The sequence below is a fragment of the Ylistrum balloti genome, unplaced genomic scaffold, assembly GCF_031769215.1.
Source record: "Ylistrum balloti isolate Yb309-2 unplaced genomic scaffold, AGI_CSIRO_Ybal_v1 Utg372338, whole genome shotgun sequence".
Taxonomy (NCBI): domain Eukaryota; kingdom Metazoa; phylum Mollusca; class Bivalvia; order Pectinida; family Pectinidae; genus Ylistrum; species Ylistrum balloti.
Window position 1 is genome coordinate 26719 of NW_026783073.1, and position 13359 is coordinate 40077.

Genomic DNA, 13359 nt, shown 5'->3' on the forward strand with positions numbered 1-13359 from the left:
CCTCAAATGATTGTTACATATGTAGGTTCAACCACTCGGCCCCTCAAATGATTGTTGCATATGTAGGTTCAAACACTCGGCCAACGCGACCCCTTAAATTCGTGTAAGGTTTAACCATTGGGCAACCGCGGTCCCTCAAATGATTGTAAATTGTAAGGTTCAACTACTTGGCTACCTCGGCCCCTTAAATGAGTGTATAGTGTAAGATTTAATCACTGGGCCCCAGCTGCCCCTCAAATGAATGTACAGTGTAAGATTTAATCACTGGGCCCCAGCTGCCCCTCAAGTGAGTGTACAGTGTAAGATTTAATAAGATTTAATCACTGGGCCCCAGCTGCCCCTCAAATGAGTGTACAGTGTAAGATTTAATCACTGGGTCCAGCAGCCCCTCAAATGAGTGTACAGTGTAAGATTTAATCACTGGGCCCCAGCTGCCCCTCAGATGAGTGTACAGTGTAAGATTTAATCACTGGGCCCCAGCTGCCCCTCAAATGAGTGTACAGTGTAAGATTTAATCACTGGGTCCCAGCAGCCCCTCAAATGAGTGTACAGTGTAAGATTTAATCACTGGGTCCCAACAGCACCTCAAATGAGTGTACAATGTAAGATTTAATCAATGGGCCCCTGCAGCCCCTCAAATGAGTGTACAGTGTAAGATTTAATCACTGGGCCCCGCTGCCCCTCAAATGAGTGTACAGTGTAAGATTTAATCACTGGGCCTCAGCTGCCCCTCAAATGAGTGTACAGTGTAAGATTTAATCACTGGGTCCCAGCAGCCCCTCAAATGAGTGTACAATGTAAGATTTAATCAATGGGCCCCTGCAGCCCCTCAAATGAGTGTACAGTGTAAGATTTAATCACTGGGCCCCGCTGCCCCTCAAGTGAGTGTACAGTGTAAGATTTAATCACTGGGTCCCAACAGCCCCTCAAATGAGTGTAAGGTTCAATTATTCGGCCACTGCGACCCTTTAAATGTTTGCGTGCCTAGAAAAAAAGACAAATTCAGAAACGGATACAATATACGACAAACGGCGAGTTACACTGTCTCATACATCGATTTCGTCATTCCAGGAGTGATACTAAAGATCTGAAGTAAAGAAATCCTGAGAGTAAGCTAGGGAATTAGGAAGAAAATAAGTTAAATAAAAACAATTGATTAATTTCTGGAGAAATCTTACTCGTTGTTTACCTCAGAAAAGCAAAATAAATATCTATTCAACTCTGAAACCATCTTGGATGGAAATAAACTTTAAAAAGTAGGTTTAAAGTCTGTAAAACATCCCTTATAAATAAAACAGAGTTCTTGTAATGGCTGTACCGGTTACTTTAAGATATTTTTTTATAATTTGTTTGTTTGTTTTCAGAAATGCTTTAACGAGGCTATTACATTACACCTTTCGAGACCTTCCCGTAATCACCTTGACAGAAGATAAACCCTTTCAAGACGATCCCTCAGTAATCACTCAAATAAGACATAAAATCCTCCGAGATGTCCCCTTAATCACTATATAGACGGATACTTTAAACTTGTCAAGTCATTGTCTAGCTTAATTGAGATGTTTTAGTGAAGGGGCTTTTCGTCCAATTTCACGGATTTGTCACTATTCGTCCAGTGGTAAGGCTTCTAAGAATGGCCTTCATCCATGGTTATCGATACTGGTGCGTTCCGTATTATTTTCCATGACAAGACGAAGCTAGTATTTTTTAGACACGTCAACTCATCGATCATGCCCATGCTGATTTAAAAAATGCTGAAATATTAGATTTTAAAAATATAATTTTTCAAAAAACACAAATTCTGTTTAATTCTAATAATTTGCCTGATTTATGAATATGAAGACTTGTGTGTTTTCTCCATATTGTTCCCGATGACAAACACGTACACGCGAATTTTCTAGCGCGCGATCAACTAACCAGGCTTAAGAACACAAAACCAGGAATCGATAAAAGTGTCCTAGATGGAGAGTAAGTAAAAAGTAGATAATTCGTATACATATAAAGAGTTGTAATTTGACAGACAGGGAAGGATAAGCGGCACAAATGAGGTAAAGTGCTTTCTGTGGACTGTCCAAATGCCCAACTTTACAAAATACATTTATCGTGGACGTTCTTGCTTACTGGTTTTATGAACCGCCAGCAGTATCAAATGTATTCGGTGATATTGATAGATAGCACAGTTTTTTTTTATCCCTAACAAAATGATTTATAATCGGCTTTCTCTACGTTATATGCAGGGTTTTTTGTTTTTGTTTTTTGGATTGGCTAAAACCAGATATTTCTGATCAAATCCGAGCGAAACGAAACAAAACGAAACGAAACGAAATGGAAAGAAGACTGAATAGGATTCAAAGAACTATTTAAAATCGATTTTATCATATCAAGGAAAAAGTTTATTTTCTTAAAACTATTTTCAAAACATTTAATGTGGAATATGGTAATTGATTCCGAGAAAACACAAAATCAAATTGTGTATTTGAACATTTAACTTCATTACAACATCAAAGTCAAGCTTGCAATTTATTCTTGTGTAAGCAATAGAGATTGCACATATAAGATATCTTGATTGAACTGAAAATTTATCTTAATAATTAACAGGCGTTGAACATTATACATAAATGTCACTGTGACATTCGCTTTAGGGTTTAGACCAATTAACTATACAATGTTAATCACGGTGTTTTCAAATGTATGAACTTTGAACCTTAGATATTGTTCATTGTACTGTCATGAACTCACTGTGACCTTCATCTGACAGCCACCATTAATTAAAAACCAGAATTTTGATCAAAATTCATCTGCCAAATATTTTATTTAGAAATAATGAACCTAGTCTGACTAAAACTAATGACATTTGACCATAGGTCAAGGTCATCAGGTCATATGTCAAGGTTAGATTTGACATGTTGTTTATTTATTTTTTACGGCATTTAACGAAAAGTCAATACAAAACAACTGATATTTCACTTCACTAAAAATCAAGGTCACTGGGTCAAAGTTCAGAGTCAAATTTCAAAGGGTTTTACCTGTAAATATTTTGTACTAACATTATGAAGAACTGATCAGAATAAAACGAGTAGGTCCTTAACAAAGGTCAAGGTTAGTGGCCAAGATTCAAATAGGATAACTTCGTAATCGCTATATACTGGTAATATTATAATGAATTAAAGACGATTACAGAGACACACGATCACATGTCAAGACGGTAAGTCAACAACGTGAAATTTGTTTATATCTAAATAGTAAGTATTTTGTTATAAACAAGAACATATAGTGTATTTCTTTGTTTTGATTGGTCTATTTTTCCATGAGGCGTGTTCGCTGTTGTATAGTAAGAAAAATACCTTCGTAAGATTTGCTTGTAATCGAATTTTCTCAGTAAGAGCACCTTTGCAATTTAGCGTTCGTCAATGAAAACGAATTTGTCCATTTTGTATAAAAGATGGCTCGTAACTGTTTATTGTTATCAGGCATTATCTCCAAAATGCAATAAGATTATTGTTTCTTAGAGAAGTACAAGTCCTAAATACACCTATACAAAGCAATAGACTAATTATGATACGTGGGATGAGTTACACATTGACAGGGACCTAATTCAATTAACACGGAGAGAGCATTACAGGTCGTTGTCATTTATTTTCTAGCGGACCCTAGGGAACCGTATCATATTTTAGGGGTTTGTTTTCTTTGAAGTTTTTCCTCTCAGTCGAATCAACTTAACTCACAAGGGACTTAATAATGACGGCGGTGTTGTGAAATCTATTGAACGTTTTCATGCTTACTAGAGAGTTATTTAATTGTACAATGAAAATACTCTCGAGTGAAATCGATTGAAATACAAAAGTACTTAGGATCTCAAAATTGGTTTTGTTTTGGTTTTTTTTCTCTCAACATATACAACTGAAAACATCTAATCATGAGATGATCGGAGGTAGACAAATATATAATTAAGCTATACAAATATAATTACAAATTTAAACGAATCCATTTAAGATGTAACGATAAAATCTAACTATTGCAGAAATCGGGACATTAAAAACACATTGACATTAACAAATTGCAATAAAGAACAACAGACAAATGAGAGAGAAGATGAAATCAATTAAACTTTTATTCTTTTGCTATTTAAATGGGCACCGCTTTTAGTTGCATCCATTTTTGGGTTTAATATACTAGTATAGATTCAGATTAAGAATATGATCTATTTCTACTTATGATCTAGGATGTAATATTTGCACAATACACAGCTGGATTTCGTTGGAGCGTTATCGCATGCAGTTAAACCATTCTTCCAACGTGTCCGTCTGTGCTTTCTCTCGGCTTGTGTGTTCGGCGGAACATGATCGAGAATCAGAGATATTTTTCTTCATTACTCTCAGGATAAGTAAAGCCGAATTTTGAAATTGATTTCCCAGTGTCCATTAAACACACAGAGGCTGTAAATTAGTGAAAGTTTGATTTTTGTGATTGCTCCGCTTTTATGTTCGAAAATTTGAATCCTCGAAAATTGATAGCAGCAATTGAAGGCTTTGTGCATGTCTGTTAAAAAAAGTTGTACTTGACAAGATCTCAGAGAGATTTAATTGGAGTTCAAGACGTTTTAACTTTAAACAGATTCCATAAAAGTGTGCCGTGTTATCGAACGGGGAGAAAATAATCGTGAAACGAGATTTGTTTATGAAACACTATGCCCCCGGTTGCAACAAAATTCCGGAGTGGGACATTAAAACTGAACTGTGTAAGGCATGTGCTAATTGCATGCACACTTTGTGAAATATCTTATGTCTTCATTGTGGTAATAGCTTTTTTTTAAACTTTCAAATGTAGGTCAACGGTAACAGTCAAGGTCACACTGTCAAAAATACCTGAAAGGTCTTGTCACACGAAGCACACGTCAAATATGAAAGCACTCCTTCTTATGGTGCAATAGTTATGGCCATGTTAAAATTTTTCAAATGTAGGCCAATAAAAGTTGACAACAAACAAACAGACAGCACAAAAACATTATATGACCCAGATATTTTCGATCCGGGGACGTAATGAAGATTTGTAACCTGAGTGATAACAAGGCGGAAGATAAAGAATGTCATTTCGTCCTAGCCATAGCTTTAATCTAACAGTAAAGTAATTGAAAATGAAAACTAATCATAGGTTGATAATCCAGAAACTGAAGGTATTAAAGACACACAAGATTTTACAGAAGGCACATAGGTAAGTTGAAATACCAGACAAATCTTGATTGTGATCTAATTTGGCGAAATAGTGCATTTAACTGCATCTTTCAGCTGTTTTAGTCGTCCATCTAGGTCTCGGCTATGGTGCTAAGGTTTAAATGGATGAAACCTCGGAGATAAGTTTAAATTGTTTGAAATAACTATCAAAATGAAACGTGTTAATATCAAAGACATGAAAAAGTCAGTCATGCAAAAAGTTGATCTATTTGAAGATGTGTGATTACAAAAGATTCTGTTTATTTAACTTTTTATCAATTGTTGTAAATTGCATCCTGTCGATATAATGTATGATCTAGGGTCCCTTAGTATGAATGTCAAGGTTATATAATTCAGATTGGTCTATATAGATATGTTTGATATACCCTCGAGAAAAAAAGTGATCATGACAGGTACTTGTTTTCAGCTACTACAAATAGACTTCTCGGACAGTGGAAGAAAGTCGATATATATCCAGTTTCGAACAAAATGTAATAATGCAATTTATATAAAATGATATCTTATATGGAGAGAGCGAAAGAGAGAGAGAGAGACAGAGAGAGGAGACAGAGAGAGAGACAGAGAGAGAGTCACATTCAATCAAATCCCTATTTTACTTTTTTTTGCAATTAAGAGATATCATATCATGTAGATGAAGCAACTCATGTGAAGACTTTTATTACTATTTTGATGTTTGCCCCCTATACATTCATAATCGAAATTTATTAATAAGACAGTTACAACCTCTCTTTGAGAATTTAATTAGATTTACTCATAAACGGCGATCAGAAATTAAGTAAAGATGATGATATCTCTTAATTGCAAAAAAAGTAAAATAGGGATTTGATTGAATGTGACTCTCTCTCTCTCTCTCTCTCTCTCTCTCTCTCTCTCTCTCTCTCTCTCTCTCTCTCTCTCTCTCTCTCTCTCTCTCTCTCTCTCTCTCTCTCTCTCATTACTAATGATATGTATCATTCCAGTAAGTTGTGAAATGTCTACAGCATTCTTCTGTACTATGATACGACCGACTTCTGTCTGTGATAAACGGCTAGACATGTTTTATCGAACTGAGTCCGACATATTGTTTTGGCGTGTTTGGAATTCTGTCACTCCCTCTTTCTGATAGAACACTTTTGTCTGGCATCGCCCATTACTCAGACTACAACACAAATATACAATTGGAAATCGACACGAGCGGCTCAAAACGGTTCAACGTTCGAATAATTTAATAATGTGAATATAAAGGGTTAATGATAGCATTTTTCTCACTGCAGCTACCAAGAGGTTCCCTCATGATGATAATTATTGGGTTTTTGCTTTCCTGAAGGGGCATCCTTTTGCTATGACCTATGTAATTTTCCATGGCCTGCAACAGTATAGTGGCGTATAGGGATATTTCATTTTGCTCGTTGATGAGACAGTTGAAACTGTAAAAATTACCCTCCACACTTGGTTATATGGATATTTTACTTTATATCACCCGTTTTCTGTTTTGAAAGTATTTTTACTTAAGTTTCGTGGTGAAATCTCCCAATTGATAATTGGCGTGCTTAAAGGAGCTTACTGTGTCCCTCGTTTGTCTGACCTTCTAATGTTTTCGTACGAGGCTGAATTTATCAAAGAGGCGATCAGAACCGGCCAGGAAGACCTCGCCAAGCCCTATGATTGTACTTTTAATCAACAAGAAAATGACCATATTTATTGTGCATACCCATTGCAATTGAGAATTAAGGACACGACAGGCTCGTTAATATCAACTGCTAGCCGTAGTCTTTTTTCTATGACCAAACAGTGACAGCTTTCTACCAAGCTAAGTGATAGGTCTGATCATTTTGGTATCCCTATTTTGAAAGTTTCTTTTTCGAGATAGAAACATTTTCCTTCCCCAACATACGACATTTACAAGTCGTATTTAGTTCCAAAGCAAGACTTGTTCCCAATATCAAGGTTTTTGAGTGAAAGATACCTCCAGCTGTTAGATACCTTTTACAACACAGGGCTTTCAGATATGCAGGTTGATGAAGTTTACAGGGAAATTTTATGGTCGCCATCTTGGTCTTATTGGCAAATGTGTTCTTTCCTTACGCAATACGAAGAAAGAGGTATTCAATGCTCCTTATTATGTCCAGTAATTTAGTTTTAAATCCAAGGTTCTCTTTTGAAAACCGGACATTATTTACCTGGATTGAACAAGATTGAAAATGAATCAACCCTTTCAGAGCACCTGGTCGTTTTATTTGCTTTGTCTTGTACCGTTTCAAGGTTTCTCGGTTCTCATTTTTATTCTTTTCTTTTGTTAATTTTGGGGTCGTTCCAATGATTTTGAATTTGAAAAAGATGTAAATAACATGACAGTATTTTCCTGTTTAAACGGCTAAACAACCACCAGGAGAACCGGGTTTGTGTTTCTCAAGAGATCACGGACACTATTGTACTCTCGTGGTTGTATTTATGGTTTGGCACTTTACTCATATTGCTTTGAAAAGCAGAAGGCGGACCTTCCATATGTTGTTCGATGTTGTGTTCACCAGCTTTTTAATGTAGACTCCACATCAGGTATGTTACGGGTCGATAATCCAAGATGGCAAAAACATAACACAGCATGCGTTGTACAGATTACAATTTCCCCCATTTAAGCCCCTGTACATGGTTTGCACGGATCAACACAACCGATAAAAACGTTATATCTGTTCCTAATACCACAATAGTTTTATTATTGCGATAATGATACCATTTACAAGTTCCTGCAGTGCTTAAACACTGCTTTAGTATTAATTTGTGAAATTTGTCATAAACCATACTTCCTGATCGTTTGTAAATTAGACGTGTTAGAGTGAAATCAGCGCCGGAAGGAAGAAGTGATTAGTTTCCGTATAATTACATAAATACGAAACCAAGTCTGGTATGATTATTTCAAAGTTAACGATATGAACATCTGGGCGATTTGATATCGAAACCTGCCTCAACGGAATAGTTCATCTGAATTCATCTGCATAAAGTATAACCCGATTTAATTCCGTAAAAATGTTGATACCATTTATTGACAAAAAAGGATCGTCGTCTTCCTGAATACGACTCCGTCTCATAAATACCTTTAACAAGGCTTTCACGGTCAGAATTGTTGTCATCAATCCCAGCAGGCAATAAAACAAACACACTTTCTCCAAGTTCCGAGCTGTAGTTTAGATTTTTTTCATTCCTTTTTTTTATATTTTCTTTGTTTTACAACTTGTTGTACGAATACTTCTTATTTTGACATCATATTTCATAATGACGTCATATAAGACACAATTTTACATATATGACGTCATAATACCCATAACAACTTTGCACTTTCCTAATACGAAATTAACATTTATAATAAGTGTTTTGTTTATCAAACGTCACATTTATTTGTTTTGGTTGTTTATTATTGTTGTTTATTTTAGGTTTCATGCTTATATTTCGCCTGACTATTCAAAGAATTCCTTTCCTGTTCATTGACTTTTCCGTGTTCAAGCTAACTGATCTTTAATAAAATTGCTCCGTGTTCGTCATGTATAAATTGCTTTCCCCGTGAGACAGTGAAGTACTAGGCCTCTCGCTCATCAGTGTGTTGATTGAGTGTTCTATGTCATTACTACAGGGAAGCATAATCACATCTGGATTATATATGACAAAGAATATCAAGTAGGTCGAAGCTCTCATAATACACCGGACTTCCGGTCCCTTGTAGATCCCGTCATGCATTGTAATGAGTAAATAATGATTTCCACTTCCTATCTGTGTCTGCCGCCGTCTGCTAGCAAGCGTCGCAGTGAGGATGATGATGCTGATGATTTTGGATAGACTATTAAGCAACCATTTCTGTAGGTTAGCCTCAATATCAACAGTACTTCCCGATCAATGCTATTATCAAATACGTCTGTCTCTTATTTTTGACGTAACCAAAGCGCCCTGGACATCGGAAACGCATTTTAGTAGCAATGACTTCTATAGATATGATTCAATTTATTCGGAGGAACTTCCAAAAATATCCACCTTAGATCAAATCAGATCATTCTGTAGACAATAAATCTCCTCTCATTTACATTCTCTTTTGTCAAGTTATATCTTTAGATTTTTTGGAATATATCATTTCGGAATATATTTTATCATTCCTCAATTACATAATAACTATAGGTGTTCCGAAGAAGCAAAAATGAATGTCCGCTTTGCACTTGAGTTAGAATTTAATGATAACACGTTTTGATTAAATCTGTGGTACCAGCAAATCTTGACCGATTTTTTTTCATGAAAGCGACGAGAAAAGGAAGCACGTTAAAAAAGTATTAAAATCCAAAATTTCAGGAAGAGATTCTCGAAAAGAAATAAATTTTTGACACAAGCTGTCTCCGACTCGGGAATGAATCCTCTACTAACTAGCTAACCGGATTGCTTTGTGCACAAAAATGATAATTCAAATTGAAAATCAATGAAACGGTGGAATTATTTGATTATTTAGGAGAAATTTCTGAAAAATAAACCGCCTAAAAGTACAAGGAAAATAAAATAAGGCGTTCTGGAATGTACGTCACCCGTCATCTGAATTAAGTTAAATTAATGCCATGTTTTCAAATTGAGAACCAGGTGAATGCTAGAACAAATTGACAATGTATATTTCATTGAAAAAAGGTTGAAGACTAGATGTGCCAAAAACAAACATGTTAAGAATTAGGTAAGGTTTAGCCAAGCAATAAATTCCACTGCATCCTGCAGCCTTTTACGCCTCGTCACTCATGCGAAGGGTCTGAATCGTAGAAACATTTGAGGCGTGACAGAGAAATATAAAATTTTCTGAAATAGATGTGAAAAATCAGATTGGAATGTGTACTAAACTGAAAATTCAATGACGTTCCTGGAGATAGTTAACTTCAGATAGGCCATGCTCTGTTTAAAATTGAATCTCTCTCCGTCGCGATATTCTATTATTATACAAAAACACTACCCTAAAACTGTATGAAAAATATTCTCAGACGTTTGCCACAAAGCATAAATAGCTTGATGAAATATGTTGTGAATTTCAGTTAAATGTACTTTATCTTAAAATATGCAAATCTTTAAGCATGATATATGGTGACATCTTTGTACAGTACAAACATTTAGTTCTGCTTTTGAATTTCCCAGTAGTGAAATCTCTCGGAACACGTCATGAGAAGTTACTTGCCAACACCAGAACAAATTAACACTAAACTATGAGAGAGTGTATATTGTTGTATTTATTCCACTGGGATGTCGTCTAAATTCGATAAATGGTCCATATTCACTGCAAACGGCTGATAAATGCTGCTTTGCACACTGTTGAAAATATTATGTCTTCAGTTTCGCATGCAACGATGGGCAAAGCTGTTACTGCTTGCTTCTGGAATGAGGCCGAAGCTTGCACACAAAATGATATTTGATTTGGAAGTGAAATATAGAGTTTATTAGATAAGTTTGTTTCAGAGTTGAATCAATTTTACAGGACATTGAATGAAAGTGTCGCGACTAACTATATTAAACATATACACTGTGTTTAATTGCATCAAGTTGCATTGATTTCGATATCAAATTCATTCGAAAGATCAAAACATATGAACAATTCCATTCATTTTCTCCTGCAGGCATATTCCAGCAAAATTCTGGATAGTCATATTATCATATTCACATGTATAGATTGTGAAAATTAAGTATCAAATCAAAAAATCAATTTGTAACAATAACTGTATATTTGTATTGTCAGTATTGCAATGTCATTTAAAATGTAAATTGGGAGAAAGCGTTGACAAGTTACAATAACTTGTGCCTAATTCTTTGTCTGTCTTTTGGCAATAAATATGTTTAAAGTAATCAAAATGTAGGGCTAATAAAATCGTTTGAAAATATGAGAATTAAAATCCTTTATTAGTTTCCTACCAAATTCAAAACTGACTGCTAAATCGGGTTTTAGAAGGTTTGTAAGATAAACCGACCCCATCAAGGCACTGAAAATAGAAGTTTTGAGATAGTACAAGTATGTTGCTTGTGTTTTGATATTGACGAATACCGTACCATAACGACAAACAGAACTAAATCATGACTTACAAAGTGGTTTTTTTTTTTAAACATTGATTGATTGATTGATTGATTGATTCGATAAGACTGTGGTTTGATTAAGGAAGAGTTTCTAGCTTGAGATGATACAAAATTTATATATATATATTTTTACATTCCAATTTACATGTCCTTGTTTACATCCGTTATTCCACGCACTTTATAAGACAGCTTTCTGTTGTTTGTTTTTTTCATTTTTGTTGGTGATGCAATTATTTCATTCGTGAATTTTTGACAATATTCTTTTTCCTAGAAGTGGGTTTGACTCCATCCTCAAGAACTATAAAGAAAAGTCGGTTAGGATAATTATTACGTGTTGCACTATAAATCAAAGATATCATTCAATTAAGGCCTAGACACATCTCGAAAAAATATTATTTTTAAAAGAAATAAATAAACTCAATGATAGTTTGTCGTGATTTTCTATTTAGACCGAATCGTTTCAGAATCTGATGTCAGGTATAATATGGACCTTGCACAGCTTTTATTTGAAGTATGTGTAATTATTTTTTGTCAAAGTTATAACGATACCACGTTACCTGGGATTGATTTCATTCGTTTAATTCAAATTTTTCAGATTGGTTTAGGGCTATCTAGGAAACTGGCTAGAAATCACGCATTCGTGATAAAGTGCCCAAAGTTTGAGAGAAATACACTGACACAAGTATTTGCCTCCGAGCTTAGACATAACCCTAGTTTGATTTAGTGTTGTTAAACGTCCTATCAACAGCTAAACAAAATGTACTATATCATGTTATTAGCAACCATTTGACTTGCGTGTTAAATTTTAAATGCCTTGTACAAACGTCCCAATAGAAATCTGGCTTGATTTATGTAACGCTTGCAAGAGAAAACACGAAGTAAAAGAAGAGATGATCATTGCAGATCTGGCATGATTTAATAAACACGATATTTATATACAATTTTATGCGACGTACATGTAACATGTTAATCTGTGTAAAAGCACTACTTACATATCGCTTATTGTGCGAACATTCTTATTGATTTAAACATATTTTTCCATTAGTTTCTGCCATTTTTTGGCAATAAACAAACACATGCACACACAGAGAAAAATGTTATTTCTATTTTATACGCAATATTTTCCGACGTAGACAATTCTTTGCAATCTCTCCGAGAGCGAATTGTGACTGCAAAGGAACGACAACTCTGGTGGAGATTGAATTCTTCGTTGACAAACATTGATCATCGTCTAGTCGGCGCTTGATCATCATCTTCTATCAGGCGCTTGATAACAGAGCGTTACATATTTCAAATTGCCAGAGCTGAAGACAATGTGATGATGTTGGCGTTACTTCAGGTAATTATATATTTGCTACCGGTAGATAATTTGTTGTCCATAATATTCAACATTTTCTTAAATGGATTACTCTGAGATAACAATATGTGGCATTGCATTTAAAGGTAGGATATACTGTATTGGAGACCCTGAAAACGTAATAAGATTACAAGTGCTCAAAAGGAATTTGAAATTTCTGACGACTGGAAAAGAAACCAAATTGTTTCTTTTTATGTCGGTTGTTTTTGTGTGACAACTGTACCGCATACTCTTTACCAAGGACATTTTACCGTTTCACGAAGAAATTTCATTACCGCGTCATTTAGGACAGCAGCACGCGACATCTGGACCACACGTCAACACAGAATTACAGTAAAGGACATTCATAATTATCTAGGGAAATCTTTTTTTTGAAAAGTAACACTTAACATTATGTGTTGCTTTAGTCTCCGAATGTACGTGTACTTAAAGTCAGAAATCTTGCACTTTAAGCAATGCAATCAATTGAGAAATGTTTTAAGGAATTCCAGTAAAATTTATAAGTAAAACAATGAATGAATTAATAAGATAAATAGCATGTATACTGTAACAGTTTGTAAGCAATCATTTTGAGACAAAGGTTTTCCAAACGTGCTTTTTGTATAAAGATTTATGGTTAGAGTATTGTCATGTAAGTTTCGTTTTAACTTTCGAATGTTTGTCTGAATACCTAAACTAATGGCAGTCTGAAAAATTATATCACCACAAAAATTATTAAACTTA